This window comes from Podarcis muralis, chromosome 6, assembly GCF_964188315.1.
Source record: "Podarcis muralis chromosome 6, rPodMur119.hap1.1, whole genome shotgun sequence".
Classification (NCBI taxonomy): Eukaryota; Metazoa; Chordata; class Lepidosauria; order Squamata; family Lacertidae; genus Podarcis; species Podarcis muralis.
The window spans coordinates 61,874,380-61,897,213 of record NC_135660.1 but is presented as its reverse complement, the minus strand read 5'-3'; the positions used below and the strand labels follow the sequence as shown (position 1 = coordinate 61,897,213).

General features: G+C 45.3%; 1 non-coding gene across 1 annotated transcript; it reads right to left on the bottom strand.

Moving 5' to 3' along the window:
• Positions 1-2,367: 2,367 nt before the first annotated feature.
• Positions 2,368-2,441, bottom strand: TRNAK-UUU (transfer RNA lysine (anticodon UUU)). The gene has a single exon. It is a non-coding gene; the product is annotated as a tRNA-Lys (tRNA).
• Between the last annotated feature and the right edge of the window lie 20,393 nt (positions 2,442-22,834).

The following is a 22,834-nucleotide window of genomic DNA, read 5'->3' as shown; positions in this document are numbered from 1 at the left end:
GAAAAAAGCTTCACCTATTAAAATGCTCCCCCCCCCCCTCCCTGGCCTTTGCATCTGAACACCCTACAATCTTTCCAGTTTCTCAATTCCTCCCAGCCTCCAATGCTGATTTATCGCTCCCGTTCCCACCTACAGTGGTACCTCGGGTTAAGTACTTAATTTGTTCCGGAGGTCCGTTCTTAACCTGAAACTGTTCTTAACCTGAAGCACCACTTTAGCTAATGGGGCCTCCTGCTGCTGCCGCTGCACTGCTGGAGCACGATTTCTGTTCTCATCCTGAAGCAAAGTTCTTAACCCAAGGTACCATTCCTGGGTTAGCGGAGTCTGTAACCTGAAGCGTACGTAACCTGAGGTACCACTGTATATCTCAACAAAATAATGGTGAATGCTTAAAACAGGGAAAGCTTCTAGATATTCAAAATGCAGCTAGGGAGCCGAAGGAAAGCTGGGAGCCTCCTTTGGCAATGAACCCGCTGTTTTTCTGGTCTGATCCTGCGCAGAAACAACGGAACAAGCACCATGGTGGGGTAGAATTAGTATCCACTTTTGGCTCCTTGTTGTTGTTGTTTAGTCGTTTAGTTGTGTCCGACTCTTCATGACCCCATGGACCAGGCACTCCTGTCTTCCACTGCCTCCCACAGTTTGCTCAAACTCATGTTTGTAGCTTCGAGAACACTGTCCAACCATCTGGTCCTCTGTCGTCCCCTTCTCCTTGTGCCCTCAATCTTTCCCAACATCAGGGTCTTTTCCAGGGAGTCTTCTCTTCTCATGAGGTAGCCAAAGTACTGGAGCCTCAGCTTCAGGATCTGTACTTCCGGTGAGCACTCAGGGCTGATTTCCTTCAGAATGGATAGGTTTGATCTTCTTGCAGTCCATGGGACTCTCAAGAGTCTCCTCCAGCACCATAATTCAAAAGCATCAATTCTTCGGCGATCAGCCTTCTTTATGGTCCAGCTCTCACTTCCATACATCACTACTGGGAAAACCATGGCCTTTTTTGTGACTGCTGTCACCATCTGCAGTGATCATGGAGCCCAAGAAAGTAAAATCTCTCACTGCCTCCATTTCTTCCCCTTCTATTTGCCAGGAGGTGATGGGACCAGTGGCCATGATCTTCGTTTTTTTGATGTTGACCTTCAGACCATATTTTGCGCTCTCCTCTTTTACCCTCATTAAAAGGTTCTTTAATTCCTCCTCACTTTGGCGCCTTACAGACATGCATTTTTCAGATGTGCTTTCTGGTTTACTAGTGGCTTGCAAATAACGTTGCGGCTCAGGCGTCCATGCAAATGTAGCAGAACAGGATAAAAGGATCTTCCCTCTACAGAAGCCAGGTATAGCTATTGTGGTATCTGTTTGCCCAAAGAAAGAGAGCCTCAGGGCACATGCAGAGTGCCGTTATCTTTTTAAACCACAACTTTTTATAAAATAGTCAAAGTAGTACCTTTTCATAAAAGGGATAATTTCATTCAGTTCAGCTTTTTTCCTGACCCCTGTGTGACAAACTACAGCTGATAAAAGAAAGCAGCTCTGAATTATCACAAGAGACTATTCAAGTCCTTTTTTGACCTGACTACCCTAGTTCAGCACACAACAGCAGGATTTTGGTGAAACCAATGCAATAGGGAAGAATTTAAACAAATAATGTATCAATACACTATTCCATCACTGAGGCTGCCAACATCTCTGGGCACCAGGCTACTTTCAGACACTACCCTTGGTGTTTGACAAGGTCTCCTCTCCCCATTTTTATTTTAAATTTGACTTTGTTTGGCTTTGAGGGAGTTTTCTGTTGGGAACTTTTTGTCTTTGTTTGTTTTAGGAATATAGGCGCTTTACCTTCAACGGGAGTGTTCTGAGCATCACTAGCTTTTCTTCTATGAAATGGGTATTTTGTGGTTGCCACAACAATTCCTTACATTTCCTGCTGTGTCTCTAGTCCCAAAAATATGAGGGCCCCTTATTAATCTGTTATCTCTAAATTATATTATCCAGGTGGCAATCTTAAGCATACTTAAAAAGGTAAAGGAACCCCTGACCATTAGGTCCAGTCATGGCTGACTCTGGGGTTGCAGCGCTCATCTCGCTTTATTGGCTGAGGGAGCTGGCGTACAGCTTCCGGGTCATGTGGCCAGCATGACAAAGAGGGAAGGCCGCAGCAGGCTTTGGGCAACCCTGAGGTTGGCAGGAGTGCAACACATTTCTAACAGGAAAACGTACACACACATCTAGAACACAGGGGCCACAGAATGCTGCGGCAAGGAAGAGAAGGCAAAGTCAGGTGTGATGAGAATGGAATGGGGTATCACAGAATTGAAGGGACCACGAGAGTCATCTAGGCCAACCCATTGTAATGCAGGAATCTTTTACCCAATGTGGGGCTCGAACCCACAACCTTGAGATTAAAGATCTCATGCTCTACTGACTGAGCTATCCCAGGTTCTCATGAAGGAAAGCATGGACAGGGCTGATGAACAGGAACATCCCACACTGCAGCATTTTGCTGCAGGTCCCACTTGTCCAATAGTAATAATCATCCAGTTACTTTATAGTTTTTTTTTTAAAAAAGGTAAGGGACTCCTCACAGTTAAGTCCAGTCGCGAACGACTCCCACTAAACCCGATGTTTGTTCGCAGACAGTTTCCCTGGGTCACGTGGCCAGCATGACTAAGCTGCTTCTGGCGAACCAGAGCGATGCACGGAAACACCGTTTACCTTCCCGCCTATTTATCTACTTGCACTTTGTGCTTTCAAACTGCTAGGTGGGCAGGAGCACGGAGCAAGCAACGGGAGCTCACCCCGTCGCGGGGATTCGAACCACTGACCTTCTGATCCGCAAGCCCTAGGCTCTGTGGTTTAACCCACAGCGCCACCCGCTGGAAGTAATTTCTATAGAAATGTGTGAGGAAGTCTGTTCTAAGTAGATTGATTAAGGGCTGCATTGGTCCCTGTAAGAGCTTTGTAGAAAAGATTTGCAATTGGCTGTTCAAGGCAAAAATCCAGAACTTTCTTTGTGTAGTTACGAAGCAGGGCTTCAGTGGAAGTGGAAGTGAACGAGAAGTGGTAACAGACAGCAGCAGAGTGAGTGTAGTCTCTGAGCAGATCCGCTTTGCTGCTTTGCTGCCGTGATGGGTAAGATTGTAACCTACTTCAGAGATCTCAGAAGGGGCAGTCCTTGTAAAATGTGGCCCACAAACAACTAGAACCAATGCAGGTAACCTCTAGGTTATATTACTGCATACCCTCCAACGTTTCTCTGATGAAAATGGGGACACTCTATTCCATAATAATAATTTTACTCTTTATACCCCGCCCCTCTGACAGGGTTGCCCCAGCCACTCTGGACGGCTTCCAACATATATAAAAACATAAAGGTACCCCTGTCCATCAGGGCCAGTCGTGACTGACTCTAGGGTTGCGCGCTCATCTCGCTCAAGAGGCCGGGAGCCGGAGCTGTCCGAAGACACTTCCGGGTCACGTGGCCAGCGTGATGAAGCTGCATCTGGTGAGCCAGCACCAGTGCAGCACACGGAAACGCCGTTTACCTTCCCGCCGGAGTGGTACCTATTTATCTACTTGCACCCGGTGGTGCTTTCGAACTGCTAGGTGGGCAGGAGCTGGGACCAAACGACGGGAGCTCACCCCGCCGCGGGGATTCGAACCGTCGACCTTTTGATCGGCAGGTCCTAGGCTCTGTGGTTTAACCCACAGCGCCACCTGCGTCCCATATAAAAAAAGGGGGGAAGGGTCTTTTTAAAAAATGTTTAATGTTTAATTATATAAAAACATAATTAAACATTAAACATTAAAAAAAAAAAACCTTCCCTATACAGGGCTGCCTTCAGATGGCTCGGGGGTCAGATAATTCCAGTGCTTTTTTTCTATAAAATGCTTATGGGTACTCTCATTTTCCTATTCATATTGAAATATTGCCCCTCAATGAGGCCAAACTTAGATTCACAAAATGTTTAGGGATATACGTACCCCCAGAAAAAAAAGCCCTGGATAACTCCATACCCTCCAACATTTCTCCAATGAAAATAGGGACATCCTAAGGAAAAGATTTTACTTTCTTGGGCTCCATGATCACTGCAGATGGTGACAGCAGTCACAAAATTAAAAGACGCCTGCTTCTTGGGAGAAAAGCAATGACAAACCTAGACAGCATCTTAAAAACAGTGACATCACCTTGCCAACAAAGGTCCGTATAGTAAAAGCTATGGTTTTCCCAGTAGTGATGTATGGAAGTGAGTGCTAGACCATAAAGAAGGCTGATCGCCGAAGAATTGATTCTTATGAATTATGGTGCTGGAGGAGACTCTTGAGAGTCCCATGGACTGCAAGAAGATCAAACCTATCCATTCTTAAGGAAATCAGCCCTGAGTGCTCACTGGAAGGACAGATCCTGAAGCTGAGGCTCCAGTACTTTGGCCACATCATGAGAAGAGAAGACTCCCTGGAAAAGACCCTGATGTTGGGAAAGAAGAACAAGGAGAAGGGGACGACAGAGGACGAGATGGTTGGACAGTTTTCTTGAAGCTACCAGCATGAGTTTGAGCAAACTGTGGGAGGCAGTGGAAGACAGGAGTGCCTGGCGTGCTCTGGTCCATGGGGTCACGAAGAGTCGGACATGACTAAACAACTAAACAACAACAAAGGAAAAGCGGGACATTCTGGGATCTAATCAGAAACCAAGACCGTTTCTGTAAATCCAGGACTGTCCCTGGAAAATAAGGACACTTGGAGGGTGTGTTGCTGCAATGCTTTATATGTGGTGTTGCTTTTGAAGAAGGTTTGGAAACTTCAGTTGGTGCAGAATTCAGAGGTCAGGTTGCTTACCAGGGCAAGACAGTTTCGGCATAGAACACCAATCCTGGCCTGACTGCACTGGCTGCCAGTTAACTTTCTGGGCCCAATTCAAAGGGCTGGCTTTGACCTATACTGCCTTAAGCAGTTGATACCTCAATGCCTCAAGGACCTCAATGCCTGAAGGGACTACCTCTCCCCATATGAACTGACCTGAACCCTGCAATCATCGTCTGAGTCCCTTCTTAGTGTGCCTCCTCTGTGAAATGCCTGGAGGCAACATGAGAATGGACCTTTTCTGTGGCTGCAGCTCCCCATTTAATACATTCTCCCCAGAGAAGCTCACTTGGCACTTTCATTACATATATTTAGGCACCAGGCAGAAACATTCCTCTTCTCCCAGACTTTTGCTAATTAAACAATCTATGGCCTTTTAAACTATATGCGAGGGGTTGTTTTTGTTTGTCATTATGGTATGTATTTTTGTGTTTTCATATTGTAAACTGCCCTGTGATCCTTGGATGAAGGGCAGTATGAATAATAATAATAATAATAATAATAATAATAATAATACACTGGTACCTCGAGTTACATACGCTTCAGGTTACAGACGTTTCAGGTTACAGACTCTGCTAACCCAGAAATAGTACCTCAGGTTAAGAACTTTGCTTCAGGATGAGAACAGAAATTGTGCTCTGGCAGTGCGGTGGCAGCAGGAGGCCCCATTAGCTAAAGTGGTGCTTCAGGTTAAGAACAGTTTCAGGTTAAGAACAGATCTGCGGAACGAATTAAGTACTTAACCTGAGGTACCACTGTAATGCCTACTCGCCTTGCCTCCCCTCAGAACAACAGATTTCTTGGGCCACAATACTAATCACACTTCAATGGAAGAATTGAATTACAAAGTGATGTTTTAAGCCTATTTTAGCACTATTAAGTGTTGCATTACAATCCTATGCCTGTTTTCTCCAGGTTCCATTGAGTTCAATGGTACTTACTCCCAGATAAACGCATATGTAGAGCTGCAGTCTTAATGAAAGTAATTCTTCACACAGCACATAGGCAACCTATGAAACTCACTCCCATAGGGGACAGAGCTGGCTGCCAAGCTGATGGCTTTATTGAATTGAAATTGAATTGAAATACTTTATTGTCACTTGTACAACTTGTATACAGTGAGATTACACGAGCAACACCCCCCCCCCTCAGCTCTCTTAGTCCTTAATTCCCCTCGTTTACTGACGCACACCCACTAAACCCGAAAGTCAGTTGCCCTGTTGTTCTTGTTTCATTCAGCAGCCTAACAGCCCATGGATAGCAGCTGTTCTTTACCCTGTTGGTGCAACTAATCATGCTTCTATATCTTCTGCCTGAGGGCAGGAGATCAAGAAAGTGCTGGCCAGGGTGTGAATCATCCCTGAGAATTTTCCTCACTCTCCTGAGGCAACCAAGGATGGTATTAAAAGAGGATTGTGCAAATACATGGCAGGGAAGGCCATCAGTGGCTACTACTAGCCATGAAATGGAGGCAGCAATGCTTTTGAATACCAGTTGCTGGAAACCACAGGAAGGAAGAGTGCTTTTGTGCTTAACTCCTGCATGCTGGTTTCCCACAGGCATCTGGTTGGCCACTGTGAGAACAGGATCACAGGGACTAGATGGGCCAATGGGCCTGATACAGAAGGATGCTATATTCAAACCCAGGTAGCCTCTTACCTGGTTTGTTTTCCCCAAGTAGACATTTTACCCTTGCACTGTATTGCAGCCGGAAACCTCATATCTTTCCCTGCTCAGGCAAGGGGACATGAGAAACTAATTAAAAGCAGAACGTGTGGGAGGAATGTCCTTCGACTTTGCGCTTGTTGTTCTGGCTTAATAAATCCATCGATGGCTCTGATTTCACCTCTTCGCCTCCATACACTTAATTGGCTTTCACAGAGCGGTAGCAAAGCCCCGTCCTTTCATTCTTCTCATTGTGTTTCCGCAACAGTGTTTTTCTTTTGATTACCAAGCCGGCTGAAAGATCAACTGTTCCTCCCTGTTATCAAAGCCATCCCTGGCAGGCATCATGACTTTGGTCCGCACAGTAAAGCCAAAAGATGACCATTATTTTTCATTCCTGAGTAACACACTGTGGAACCTTAAGCACAGAAGTCAGTCGGTGAGATTTACGGTACTTCTTGGTTAAATGTGCTTAGGATGGGAGCCAAACTAGGCTTTATGAGTAACTCAAAGGTAATGTTTATAATTTGTGTATAATTTTAATCCATAAACTCCCTACCCTACCATACAGTACAGTAGTACCTCGGGTTACATACGCTTCAGGTTACATACGCTTCAGGTTACACACTCCGCTAGCCCAGAAATAGTGCTTCAGGATAAGAACTTTGCTTCAGGATAAGAACAGAAATCAGGCTTTGGCGGCGCGGCGGCAGCAGGAGACCCCATTAGCTAAAGTGGTGCTTCAGGTTAAGAACAGTTTCAGGTTAAGAACGGACCTCCGGAATGAATTAAGTACTTAACCTGAGGTACCACTGTACTTATTCCTCAGCTCTGAACCCTTTTAACTAATCTATGCTTTTACTTAGTACAGTGGTACCTCGGTTGTTGAACGTAATCCATTCCAGAAGTCTGTTCGACTTCCGAAATGCTCAACAACCAAGGCACAAAGGGCAGTTGGCAAAGTCAACTGAGAAAATTGAAGAAGAAAAAAAATGCAGCAGAAGCCGTTCAACTTCCAAAAAGCGTTTGGAAATGGAAGCAAATACTTTTGGGTTTTCAGCGTTCGAAAACCAAAATGTTCAGCTTCCAAGACACTTGAAAACTGAGGTACACTGTATTTGGATTCTACCTCTTTGCAGCATTAATCTAGAATCACTGAGATGAACAGTTAAATTCTGTGCAAGTCCTACCCAGAAGTAAGTCACACTGAGTTCTATGGGTGAGTATGCAAGAACATAAGAAGAGCCTGCTGGATCAGGCCAATGGCCCATGTAGTCCAGCATCCTGTTCTCACAGTGGCCAACCAGATGTCTGTGGGAAACCTGCAAGCAGGACACAAGTGCAAGAGCCCCTTCTCCTCATGTGGTTTCCAGCAACTGGTACTCAGAATGGCTGCTACTACCCATGATGGCTCGGCTCTGTCTCCAGAGCTGAAGGCAGCACTGCTTCTGAATACCAGTTGCTGGAAACTACAGGAGGGGAGGGGATGCGGGTGGCGCTGTGCGTTAATCCACAGAGTCTAGGACTTGCCAATCAGAAGGTTGGCGGTTCGAATCCCCGTGACGGGGTGAGCTTCCATTGCTCGGTCCCTATTCCTGCAAACCTAGCAGTTAGAAAACACGTCAAAGTGCAAGTAGATAAATAGGTACCGCTCTGGCGGGAAGGTAAACGGCGTTTCCGTGCGCTGCTCTGGTTTGCCAGAAGCGGCTTAGTCATGCTGGCCACATGACCCGGAAGCTGTACGCTGGCTCCCTCGGCCAATAAAGCGAGATGAGCGCCACAACCCCAGAGTTAGTCACGACTGGACCTAATGGTCAGGGGTCCCTTTACCTTTACCTTACAGGAGGGGAGAGGGCCCTTGTGCTGAAAACCTGCTTGCTTGCCACAGGCATCTGGTTGGCACAGCCAACTGCAGTAGACCTCTGTTTCTGGGTCTACTGGAACATATATACTTTGCATACAGAAGGTCCCAGCGGGTTCTATCCCAGGAAAGTTCAGTAAAAGGGCTCGGTAGGAATGTAGGAATCTGCCTCATACCAAGTCAAAGCATTGGGTCAATCTCACTCAATATTGCTACACTGGCTGGCAGCAGCTCTCCAAGGTTTCAAGCAAAAGTCTGAACCCCGGACCCCACTTGAGGACCTTCTGTACACTAGGCAGATACAGCATCACCAAGCTACGGCCCTACTACAGCTGATAGGAAAGACTCCTGTATGAGACCCTGGAGAGCCATTGCCAGTGAGAGCAGACAATACCAGCTAAATGAGCAAATAGCCTAACCTGGCCTAAGGTTGCTTCCTGTGTTCCTTTGACAGCACTCTGAAGCATTTTCTGTTGTCAGCCTAATGTTTGAGATTTGGTTCTGTTCTTCTCTGAGAGCCCTTGAACAATTTCCGCCTCATTCCAAGCTGACGCATCCAGCATATCCGTGGGGCTCCCTAGCCGGCTTGCTCAAGGTCTTTTGATAATTGCCATGCCAACCTTTCCTCTCCGTTCTCAGTCCAGAGACTTAGAAAGGGCATTATCTTCCTGCATAAAAGACAGATCAGTCATAACAAAATTTGGGTTCGCTCTTTTGAATTGCAATGACTGGGGTCGTCATGGAGACTGAGAGCGATCCAAATGCTCTGAGGGGCAGCGTGTAGGCAAAAGGGCACCCATCCACATACAAGAAGGAAGGCCGCAGCAGGCTTTGGGCAACCCTGAGGTTGGCAGGAGTGCAACACATCTCTAACAGGAAAGTGTACACACACACACTCAGAACCATCCAGCAAAGACTGGGTGTGCTCAGGCGCCACAGAATGCTGCGGCGAGGAAGGGGAGGCAAAGCCAGGTGTGGTGAGAATGGAATGGGGTATGAAAGAATTGAAGGGACCACAAGAATCATCTAGTCCAACCCACTCTAAAGCAGGAATCTTTTGCCCAACGTGGAGCTTGAACCCACAACCCTGAGATTAAGGGTCTCATGCTCTACTGACTGAGCTATCCCAGGTCCTCGTGAAGGAAAGCATGGACAGGGCTGATGAACAGGAACATCCCACACTGCAGCATTAGTAATCATCCAGTTACTTTATAGTAATCATCCAGTTACTTTACTTTATAGTAATCATCCAGTTACTTTACTTTATAGTAATCATCCAGTTACATTAGTAATCATCCAGTTACTTTAAACTAATCATCCAGTTACTTTATAGGTTTTTTTTAAAAAAAGGTAAGGGACCCTTGACAGTTAAGTCCAGTCACGAACGACTCTGGGGTTGCGGCGCTCATCTCGCTTTACTGGCCAAGGGAGCCAACATTTGTCTGCAGACAGTTTCCCCAGGTCATGTGGCCAACATGACTAGGCTGCTTCTGGCGAACCAGAGCAGTGCACGGAAACGCCGTTTACCTTCCCACTGGAGCGGTACCTATTTATCTACTTGCACTTTGACGTGCTTTTGAACTGGAGCTGGGACGTCCTTAAATACTTGGGACTAGTTTACTTGCAGGGTTGCCTTCCTCCATATGCACCCACTCAACCGCTTCAATCGGCAGATGTGCCACATCATTCTGCAGTTGTGAGAAATGGACTTTTGATTCTGACAGCGCCCACCTTTGGAACTCCCTGCCTGTTGACATCAGGCAGTAATCTTTTTGGCGCTTGCTGAAAACGTTTTTGTTTAGGCAAGCCTATCCAGTTGGATTGTTTCAATCTTTTATTGTTAACGCAATTATTTTTGAATGTGTTAAATTGTTTTTAGCTGGTTTTTATGGATAATTTTAATATCTCTTGTAAACCACATAGAGGTGTGTCTGGCTTCTTCACTATACAGTACAACCTTCACTGAATGCTGAAGAGGCACCTCTTTTCAGGGTCTACCCTATGCTCGTGATCACAATCTGTTTAGTTTTTAATTTTTAATTGTTGTAACCTGCCCGGGGACCCAAGCTTAAGGGTGGGGAAATGATGATGATAATGATGATCAAGGCTACCAGGTTTGTGAAGCCTACCATAATGATTCCTTCACACATATACGTCCCCATTTGACATTACTGCCTATTATATTACTCTGTATTACTCTGTAGTCATCCAGGGGGACGCGGGTGGCGCTGTGGGTAAAACCTCAGCGCCTAGGACTTGCCAATCGCATGGTCGGCGGTTCGAATCCCCACGGCGGGGTGCGCTCCCGTCGTTCGGTCCCAGCGCCTGCCAACTTAGCAGTTCGAAAGCACCCCCGGGTGCAAGTAGATAAATAGGGACCGCTTACTGGCGGGAAGGTAAACGGCGTTCCGTGTGCTGCGCTGGCTCGCCAGATGCAGCTTGTCACGCTGGCCACGTGACCCGGAAGTGTCTCCGGACAGCGCTGGACCCCGGCCTCTTGAGTGAGATGGGCGCACAACCCTAGAGTCTGTCAAGACTGGCCCGTACGGGCAGGGGTACCTTTACCTTTTTAGTCATCCAGTTTAGAAAAGCAGAACAGAATTGTTTTTAAAGAGCAATATAGATCCAAGAAATAGAAACAAGTTGAATGTGTTCATTGAATGTATTCACCCAAACATTCTGCCAGAGGGCTTTTGCCGTGGACTCTTTTGCGCATGATACATTCCTTGCGCAACAAGTACATATTCTGATTCAATTATATACCTCATAGTATGCTATCAAGTGCGACAAATGTCACTCGCACACTCTAGCCTATGACAGACGCTTTAAAGGCCCATTGATAAAACATATACTTCCCTCAGTATCTGTTGAATATACAACAACTCAAAACAAATCAAGCCTTGCCTGCAGGCTTGCAATAGAAAGGAGTGGTGAGCAACCTTTTCCTTTGCATTCCCTCAGAGGCAATATTTCTAGGAAGACTGCATCTCAGCTGTGGGTGGGGATGATATCAGTGGTGGGTGGGCTCACCTGCTCTTCCTTCCCACCAACAAGGGAAGGGACAGATTGCTAATGACAGAGGACTCTGCTAATCACCCAAGAGGGCTTTTGGAATTAGGCAAGTTGCGCCCTCCTGGTCTAAGATATGATACATTTAAATAAGTAGCATACAACTTTAAACAAACATGGCTTTCCCCAGAGAATCCTGGGAACTCTATTTGTTAAGGGTTCTGAGAGACCCCCTATTCCCCTCAGAGAGCTACCATTTCTAGAGTAGTTAAACAGGCAATCTCTCTTCCCAGAGAACTCTGCCAAGTATAGCTCTGTGAGGAGGATGCAGATCAATAATAATAATTACAGTGGTACCTTGGTTTTTGGACGTCTCCGTTGCCGAATGTTTCTGTTTTCAAATGCCAAAAACCCGGAAGTAAATGCTTCCATTTTCGAACGCGCCTTGGAAATCGAACGGCTTCCACCGCATGTATCTGTTGTTTTTCACAATTTTCTCTACCGAATTGGCATACTACCCTTTGCGCCTCGGTGTTTGAATGTTTCGGAAGTCGAATGGTCTTTGAGAATGGATTACGTTTGAAAACCAAGGTACCACTGTATTATAATAATAATATAATAATAGCTTATTATTTATATGCCACCCATCTGACTGGGTTGCCCCAGCTACTCTGGGCAGCTCCCAACATAATATTAAAAACATGATAAAATATCAAACATTAAAAACTTCACTAAACAGGGTTGCCTTCAGGTGTTTTCTAAAAGTGAGATACAGCTGTTCATTTCCTTGACATCTGATGGGAGGGCGTTCCACAGGGCAGGCGGCATTACTGAGAAGGCCCTCTGCCTGCTTCCCTGTAACCTCACTTCTCGCAGTGAGGGAACTACCAGAAGGCTGAACGATGGGGGTGGAGACGCTCCTTCAGACTAACAACTCTTGGCACCCTTAACCAACGGCACTTCTGTGGCAGTAGTGTGTGTAGCAGTTGAATTTCTGGCATCTTCAGCTAGGACTCGGATTATCCTCTATCTGAAATGCTGGAGAGCTGCTGCCAGTTAGTGGAGACAAGAATGAATTACATGGACCAACAGTTTGCCTTGGCAGAAGCCAGCTTCCTATACAGTATTCCTTCCTAAATAGGAAACCTGTACACTTTTCATCCTATACAGTCCTAAACATGCAGCCTGTGCAGTCTCCTATGCCATGTGTACCTAATCTTTGCAGTCAGCCTGATTGTATAAATGAAACTCGGAAGATGTATTCTGCATCCAGCAGTTCCAGCAGTCCAGAGAATATCAGAGAGAGATCTGAAGCTGGTGCAAATGAAAGTGGCTGGGGAGATAGGGAAGGCGAGTGGTGAAGCTTTTCAGGCAGCTCAAACGCATGAATTAAATGCTCAAGTCCGTAATTCACCCCAATAAATGTTTAGGTTGTCCTGCAGGGGGCATTGCAGACTGACCTCTGTGCACATCATGGCACACACACAAACCAAAACGCTACATTTTGCCATTTTCTGATTGTAAAACAAAACAAAACAAGAACAGAATGCGCTTTCTTGAACATAAGTAATATAAAAAGGGGCAGGGGAGGATAGTAACACATGATCCAGTATGTTCAAAAATGAAAAATAGCCAATGTAGTGGTAGATACAACTTGGTGCATTTTGTGTTATGTGGCACCTGAAAGGCCTTCTGGTATGCATAGGTTTAAGTTTGATATCAACAGTGGGCTTTGTCTTCCAAATCCATTTTATTACCAAAATACTTGTGAATGAATGCAGTACAAGCACTTCGGAGCAAACATGGCCCCGTTTGAATGTCCCAGTGTGCTGCTTTCAATGGGACTGATCAAAGGTAGCTTTTGTTGTCTTGTAAAAGGGATTTATTTATTTTTTTAATATTTTATTAAGGATTTTCTTGTTTTACAGAAGTGTAGTGCCTCGTTTTTTGTTTGTTTTTTCCATGTAACATTTTTACAAATCCATTTCATTTGTTGAGGCATTAGGGGGAGAAGAAAAAAGAAAGAGAGAAGAAAAGGGGGGGGGTGGAGAGAGGGAAGATGGATGGGGGTGGGGTCGGGTGGCGGTGTTTCTATTATGTTTAATGTGTGTAGAGTTTGGTGTCAGCGTTGTTTGTGTTGTTCACTTGTGTTCCTTTGGTGGTGAGAGAGGTTGGGGTTGGCCTAGGGTGTGATTGTTTGCTTGTGATTGGCTGTGGTGATCTTTGTTTTCGTGTGTGAGTGAGGTGGGTGGGTGTTTTGGATCAGGTTAGCCATATTGATTTGTATGCTGTTGGTGGATTATTGTCATTGTCCTGTTGGGCTGTGTGTGTGATAAAGGGGAGCCATACCGGGGTGAAGGTGTCTTCTTCTGTTTGTCCCTGTGTCAGTTTCAATTTATTAGTTAATTTTTCTAGTAGGGCTGTTTCCCATACTATTTGGTACCATTGGTCCATGCTTACTCCTGACAGGTCTCTCCAGTGTCTGGTTATGGTATTTCTGGCTGCTGAAAGCAGGTGGGTTATGAGTTCTTTGTGGTGTAAATGGGCATTGTTGTTGTAAAAGGGATTTTAAAAAGAATATTAAGTTTGGAGGGATGGGAGAGGGTGATGATCCAGTCTATTTAATATGGCTCAACAAGACTGATGTGAAGATATGATATATTGGTATGTCTACTCTGATTCACAGTATCTCTCTAAGATCTCTGGCAAAGGTGTTTATCTCGAAGATCTCTGCTACTGAGCTATGGCTCATTCCCACAGAATCATGGAATTTGAGAGTTGGGAGGGTCACCTATTCCAACAGTACAGGAAGCAGAATTCCTGACAAGTTCTTCTTCTTGTTCTTGTTACAAAAATGTCTATCACGTCTTTTCTTCCAAAGGACTCCAGCAATCAACAAAGTAGCAAAATAACACAATTAAAAATAAACCAAAAGCATATTGGAATTTTTTAAAAAATATTAAGAACATGATTTGGTTTGGTTTTCATTAAGAAACAGTAACATACCCTCACAGCTGAAACTTTCAAGCTTTTCGAAAACAGTACAAATCAGTTATCAAATGCCTGGGTGAAGAGGAATGGTCTAATATTTCTCATGCATGTTAAACATGAGGGAGGGAGGGTGCAACTCTTCAGAGAGAGCATGACCTGAAAGTGTTGCTGTGCAATGCCAGGTCAATGATGAATAAAACCACTGCCATCCACGACCTGATTGTGGATGGAGGATTTGACCTGGCATGTGTGACAGAGACCTGGTTGGAGGAAGCAGATGGGCCTGTCCTTGCCACTGCTTGCCCACCAGGTTTCTCTTACGCACAGCAACCCAGGTCATGTGGGCGGGGAGGGGGGGTTGCAGTGATTTTTAGGAAGTCACTAGCTTGCACCGGGCGTCCTACTGGGAAGATCCAGTTTTCTGAGTGCATGTTCTGGAAGTTGGGCAATAGGGGCAGTACAGGATTCCTTTTGGTGTACCAACCTCCCCGCTGCACCAAGGATTCCCTGTCCGAGCTGCTTCAGGTCATGTCGGATTTTCTCCTGGAGACACCTAGTTTGGTTGTCCTAGGGGATTTTAACATCCATGCCGACACGACCTTACAAGGGGCCGCTCGGGACTTCGTGGAAAGCATGGCCTCCATGGGGCTGTCCCTGAAAAAGTTTGGCCCAACTCATAGTCATGGACATGCCTTAGACCTGGTGTTCACCTCTAGTGACGTGGGTGATCTGACACTAAGTAAAAGTGAAACAAAAGAAGTGCCATGGTCAGATCACTTCCTGGTGCAACTGGACTTCTCCGCGACCCTTCCCCTCTGCAGGGAGGTAGGACCAATTTGGATGGTCCGCCCCCGCCACTTAATGGATCCAAATGGTTTCCAGAGAGTGGTAGGGGATGCTTTATCCCATGTTGATGGCCTTTCAGCTGATTCCCTGGTGGCCCGCTGGAATGCGGAGTTAACCAGGGCTATCGACTGTCTGGCTCCGAAGCTCCCTCTCCGATTGCATGGAGCCCGGACAGCCCCGTGGTTTTCTTCGGAGCTGAGGGCGATGAAACAAACGCTGAGACGGCTAGAGCGTCGATGGCAGAAAACTCACTCCGAATCTGACCGGACACAGGTTAGAGCTCAATGTCGAGCCTACCAAGTGGCGATAGCGACGGCGAAGAAGACTTTCTTCACCGCCTCTATTGCATCTGCAGAAAATAGTAGCAGGAGACTGTTTCAGGTGGTTCGCAATTTAACGGAACCACCTTTACCACCGGGGCCTTGTAAAGACCCCAAGATCTCCTGCAACGATTTTGCAAAGTTTTTTTGCAGATAAAATCACTCATATTCGGAAGGAGCTAGACACCACCGTGGGAACAGGGCTGGGGCGGGAGAGTGCTGGAGCTCTGTCTGGTCAAGTTGCATGGAATCAATTTCAATCCGTTACCCCCGAGGATGTGGACAGGCTGCTTGGACGCGTGAAACCAACCACCTGTCTCCTTGATCCTTGCCCATCCTGGCTAATAAAAGCAAGCCGGGAAGGGCTGGGCAATGGGCTCTGCGGGGTGGTGAATGCTTCCCTCTGTGAGGGAACATTCCCAGATCCGCTGAAAGAGGCGGTCGTTAAACCGCTTCTTAAAAAACCATCTTTAGACCCGGCCAGTATGGCCAACTATTGCCCAGTCTCAAATCTTCCATTCTTGGGCAAGGTGATTGAGCGCGTGGTTGCTGAACAACTCCAGGCACGCCTGGAGGATGCGGACCATTTGGATCCCTTCCAATCGGGATTCAGGCCTCACCATGGGACTGAAACTGCCTTGGTCGCGCTGGTTGATGATCTCCGGCGAGCTAGGGACAAAGGTGAGAGTTGTTTCCTGGTTCTGCTGGATCTCTCAGCGGCCTTTGATACAATCGACCATAACATCCTTCTGGACCGCCTAGAGGGGCTGGGAGCTGGGGGCACTGTCATACAGTGGTTCCGCTCCTTCCTCCTGGGCCGTGTTCAGAAAGTGGTGGTGGGGGATGAGTGTTCAGACCCCTGGGCCCTCACTTGTGGGGTGCCTCAGGGTTCTGTCCTCTCCCCCATGCTTTTTAACATCTATATGAAGCCGCTGGGAGAGATCATCAGGGGGTTTGGACTGGGTGTTCATCAATATGCAGATGATACCCAGCTCTACCTCTCTTTTAAATCAGAACCAGTGAAGGCAGTGAAGGTCCTGTGTGAGTGCCTGGAGGCGGTTGGAGGATGGATGGTGGCTAATGGATTGAGGTTGAATCCTGACAAGACAGAAGTACTGTTTTTGGGAGACAGGGGGCGGGCTCGTGTGGAGGACTCCCTGGTCCTGAATGGGGTAACTGTGCCCCTAAGGACCAGGTGCGCAGCCTGGGAGTCATTTTGGACTCACAGCTGTCCATGGAGGCTGTATCCAGGGCAGCTGTCTACCAACTCCACCTGGTACGCAGGCTGAGACCCTACCTGCCCGCGGACTGTCTCGCCAGAGTGGTGCATGCTCTAGTTATCTCCCGCTTGGACTACTGCAATGCGCTCTACGTGGGGCTACCTTTGAAGGTGACTCGGAAACTACAACTAATCCAGAATGCGGCAGCTAGACTGGTGACTGGGGGTGGCCGCCGAGACCACATAACACCGGTCTTGAAAGACCTACATTGGCTCCCAGTACGTTTCCGAGCACAATTCAAAGTGCTGGTGTTGACCTTTAAAGCCCTAAACGGCCTCGGCCCAGTATACCTGAAGGAGCGTCTCCACCCCCATCGTTCTGCCCGGACGCTGAGGTCCAGCACCGAGGGCCTTCTGGTGGTTCCCTCATTGCGAGAAGCCAAGTTACAGGGAACCAGGCAGAGGGCCTTCTCGGTAGTGGCGCCCGCCCTGTGGAACGCCCTCCCATCAGATGTCAAAGCGATAAATAACTACCTGACATTCAGAAGGCATCTTAAGGCAGCCCTGTTCAGGGAAGTTTTTAATCTGTGATATTTTACTGTATCTTTGGTTTTTATGGAAGCCGCCCAGAGTGGCTGGGGAAACCCAGCCAGATGGGCGGGGTACAAATAATAAATTATTATTATTATTATTATTATTCAGAGAGAGCATTCACAAATGGGAACCACCACCAAGAAGGCCCTGTCATGGGGCAGTGTCAGCTGAGCAGTACCGATTGGGGCCACCACCAACAGGACCTCCCCAGCTGATCACAGGGCCTGAAATGGCTGATACTGGGAGAGGCACGCTTCTTGGGTTCAAAGCCATTTAGGGCTTTGTATGCGAGTACTAAGATTGTTGGACTCTATCAAGTCCAGGCCACAGGTTCCTCATCACTGGTCAATACTGTCAGGCGGTGACTATTCCCCACAGTTTTAGACAAGAATCTTTCATAGTCCTACCTGAAGGTGTCAAGAGTTGAACTCGGACTTTTTACATGCCAGCTTTGCACTAGGGAAAGTGCTGGTTAGCAGTGGTGAAGAGAAATAGCTGAAAAACCATAATATTTATTTATTTATTTATTTATTTATTTATTTATTTATTTATTTATGACCCGCCCATCCGGCTGGGTTTCCCCAGTTGCTCTGGATGGCTTCCAGCAGAATATTAAAATACAATAATTCATCAAATATTAAAAGCTTCCCTAAGTAAACATATATATTTGACATCTGATGGGAGGGCATTCCACAGGGCAGGCGTCACTACCGAGAAGGCCCTCTGCCTGGTTCCCTGTAACTTTGTTGATCGCAGTCAGAGAACCGCCAGAAGGCCCTCAGAGCTGGATTTCAGTGTCCGGGCAGAATGATGGGGGTTGCAACGCTCCTTCAGGTAACTGGGCTGAGGCCATTTAGGGCTTTAAAAATCGGCACCAACACTTTGAATCGTGCCCAGAAACGTCCTGGAAGCCAATAAAGGTCTTTCAGGACCGGTGTTATGTGGTCTCAGCGGCTACTCCCAGTCACCAGTCTAGCTGCCGCATTCTGGATTAGTTGTAGTTTCCGGGTCACCTTCAAAGGTATCCCCATGTAGAGCATATTGCAGTAGTCCAAGCAGGAGTATAGATATATGGTGAAGGAATCTTCAGAGTGCATCCAGATCCATTGTGTTTACCTTTCATGCTGTTCATTTTACTGGGGCTTTGAAGGTCTGATCCTATGCATACACACTCCAATAAAAGCCCTACTTTGCTCAGTGGGGTTTATCCCTGGGTAAATCTGCAAAGCTTTGCGGCTTTCATAACATGAATTCAGTGAAAATACGCTTGCAGGGAGAGAAGAGAAGCTTACAGCTTGCTTAATTTGATAAGGAATTTAAGTTATCAAAGAACAATTCAACTGTTTTACCATCCTCAACTGTCTTCATCATTGTCATTGGTAAAATGTGAGTAAACAAAAAAACAAACACAATGCAATTGATTGCCCTTTATATGAATAGACCTTTTACCTTTTAAATAGGACCATAACTGATGCCCAGAATGTATATCAGGTAGATAAGAACTTCAGGGAATTTGATTGTGTTAGCTGAACTATTTAGCTTTTACTCCCAGATAAGTACCGCCAAGAGCACTTTTCAATAAGGAGTAATCCTAAAGTGAATGATGCTGACTGGATTATCCCCATAAAATTTGTTGATTGAGATTGCTTTACAAAACGTTTTCCAGAAATTAGATTTTAAGCACTGCCATGGTTCTTACTAGGTGATGTAGCTTAGTATTGGAGCAGATTGTTATAATCAGTGGATTGTATAATGGATTTCTATATAGCTCTGTTACATTAGGAGGGTGCTCACTTGCCAGCAAAATTACCGTAACTCCAGAACTCCAAGTGGCAGAGAACAAGAATACAGTGGTTTTCCACCAAAGATTGCTGACATCTCTTGATCATCAAGTGACCTGCCTTACATGAAATCTGACATAAGAAAAATCCATCTAAGCTTCATTAACATGTGACCCTGAAATTTTGGATCCCCTGCAAACTGATGCCAAAGTTTTGCATACCTATGGTCCCCGGTTTGAAAGTCAATTACTCAGTTTGGGAGGGCAGCACCAAATGTGGGGCTCACAGTGCAAAACTAGCACAAGACTCTGGCACCAGTCTGGAAATGGCAATCCTGCAAGCTACAAACCAGTTAAGAAAGAGTTATTTTACTGAAGATGAAAGCGTCACCTCAGAAGAACTCTTCTGGAATAGTTTACACTAGAGATTGGAATAAGAATACTGCCTTTCTGATTCAGGGTATTTTTTAAAAGTGATTTCTACTGTGTTCGTCGGATAATAGAGTTTGGAGGCAGTCATTGTTTTATCACATCACTATCAACAGTAAATTGCAACACAGTAACAATTACTTATTTAATTGTGACTCTCAAATTGTAAGTCTACAAGATAATACTATCAAAGTGTTGACGCATCAGTTGTCTAATCAAAGTAGTTCTGGCTTCTAAACTGCTTTTTTGGCTTACAGCTCGAGCTAAAATTGTTAAGAGGCAAAAACACGACATTCTTCATGCTGTGTCCCAATTTCTCACTATTCATTTGAATGAATGCCTTGGATTGAATTCCATTATGTGCATTTCAAGCATATAATAGATGCTAAAAATGGAACTTCCTCTGGCACAGCTCATGCAAAAAAATATATATCATTTTATGCAAAAGTTAAAAAAGAATCCATTCTCCTCTGTTAATCAAAGCCTTTAAAATTTACAGATAAAGCCACAGATTTCACTGTAAGTTATCAAACATAATACCAGCTAATTCTTTATTCCAGTAATTATAGTAATAAAAAAGTGGTAAGCCCATAGGCAGGGCCTATAATTTGTTATTTAAAAAAATAATTATGAAGCCCCTCCTGGTTTATTTCATTTAATGGAACAGAATTTGTATACAACTTAAATTGTAAATAAAACCTCTAAGTATTTTTTGTAAGTAAAAATTATATTTTAGGAGCTTCAGTTAGCATTTTTTATGTTTACACCTTATTTGGGGGAATGAAATCATATGAATTTCAATGAAGTCAAGAGACAAAAAATTATGCTTGCTAGAGGCAAACGTTATGTTTGTTTGTGGTCACTAATACTCTGCCTATGACCCCACCTGCACTATACATTTAAACAGTGCTTTTTTCCCCTTTTTTAAAAAAATGTTTAGGAGTACAGTGGTACCTCGGGTTAAGTACTTAATTCGTTCCAGAGGTCCGTTCTTAACCTGAAACTGTTCTTAACCTGAAGCACCACTTTAGCTAATGGGGCTCCCGCCGGAGCACAATTTCTGTTCTCATCCTGAAGCAAAGTTTTTAACCCGAGGTACTATTTCTGGGTTGGTGGAGTCTGTAACCTGAAGCACATGTAACCTGAAGCGTATGTAACCTGAGGTACCACTGTACTATCATTTTCCTACTCATATTGAAATACTGCCCTTCAATGAGGCCAAACTTAGATTCACAAAGTGTTTAGGGGTACAGTATGTGTATGCCTGCATCCCTCCAGAAAAAAGCACTGCTTTTAAAGCAGTTTCAGCTTCCCCAAGGAATTTTGGGAATGGTAGTTTATTAAGGGTACTGAAAGTTGTTAGGAGACACCTATTCTCCTCATATAGCTGCAATTCTCAGAGTTGAGGTGACCAGAACTGTACACAGTATTCCAAATGCAGATGCACCATAGATTTGTATCATGGCATTAGGATGCAAGCTTTTATTTTAAATTCCTGTCATTATGATCCCTAGTGTTGAATCTGCCTTTTTCACAGCTGCCAAACAGTGGGTGGACATCTTCATCTTCATGCCTACCACAACCCCTAGGTCTTGTTCCAAATGTCCTTGTTTTTGCCATTCACATAAACCTGAATGAAATGCCAGCTTCTACAAACATCTCTGAAATGCATCAGGTTTAAAACAGGCTTTGATTGTCTGACTGCTAAGAGGTTAAAATAAAGGATAGCTATATTAAAGGTAATAATTTCTCTTGAAATTCAGTCAGCTCTGAGAAGGGTAGGGATGTGCTATCCTTGACTTCTACAGGGATTGTACTTTGCAAACTTTTTGAAGCTTATTTTGGTGCATGAACTCTCTCTCTGAAACTACAGCTGCTGTCTGCGTTATCTGAAAATAGTGTGACAACCAGACTAAACTGAGCACTTGAATTCACACCTTATGACAGCACAGCAAATTCAGATGGAGCCATCCCTGTGTGAGCCTAATAGCTATAATTAGCAAGCACAAGATTAATCAATTGCTGTGTGTTTAAACATATTCAGAGCAAAAAAAGGGCCTACAAATCAAAACCAAGAGCAGTTGCAGCCTATCTGTACAACGTGAAGATAAAGGCACAAATCTTTCAACTGTCCAGAAGCTCGATCTACAATTAGCAGACGTTTATGCTGATCTTCTTCCTGTTCATTTCTGCACATCAAAATCCTGTTGAAAGTATAGCTGCAGTGGCTAGCTGAAATACCAGCAACCCTGAAAAGAGGCTTGAAACTATCTGTTTGACAAGTGACTTGGAGACTGGTTTTAAGGTTTCCTTAGAAGTAAGGTCCCACAAGTCCAATGGGAAGTATTCTTAAGTAATGTGTCTAGGGCTGCAGCCTTTATTAAACAAGTAGTGCATAAAATGAAAATCATCTCAGTTGGGTCCTGGACTAGATGACTCTTGGGGTCCCTTCCAACTTCCAATTGTATGATTCAGTCTTTTGGCTTCGGAATGGGTTGAAGAACCTTGCTCATTGCTTTGCTTTGGAGTTCTAATAAAGCTATTCCCCTGCTGTCACCACAATACTATAATACTAATACTAATACTAATGCTAATTTATTATTGTTACCCTGCCCATCTGGCTGGGTTTCCCCAGCCACTCTGGGCGGCTATTTAAGGGCTGTTAGACATATCATGGAATGAATGAACTAAATTATAAAGCTTTGTGAGTTTGCCATCACAGTTTTTCTTCTTCTTCCTTTTGGGCGTAGGAGCCAACTTCTAGGGGCCGAGGTCCCTTCAGCCCCCCCCCCATAACATTTAGGGGAGGCTGGGGCTCCCTACGAAAGCTGATGGGCATTGCCATTCAAATAGGGTGTGTGTCTTGTGATCGATTATGCAGGGTGGGGTTTACCTGGCCCCCTCCCAATATTTTATTAGGCACCCCTGCTTTTGGAGTATTTTGCAAAGAAATTTGCCAGGTTTTGTTTGTGTATGGCTTTTCTTTTTTCTTTTTGGTGAACCACTTGATTGAGACATCCTTCTCCTATGCAGATCCGAACTGCGGTTGAATTCCTTGTCCAGTAGGTGGCGGTCATGGATCCTATGTGACCTCCGGGGAAGCACGAAACTGACAGCAAAAAGATCAGAGATGGTTAGGTAGCCGGATGCTCTGTAATTCTGGCACTGAGCGCGGCGAAGCAGCGGGAATCCCCTTTGAAGTGCTAAGCTCCTGATCCCTCGCGCCGCTGCAGAATCACAGCCGAGAAGCAGGCAGA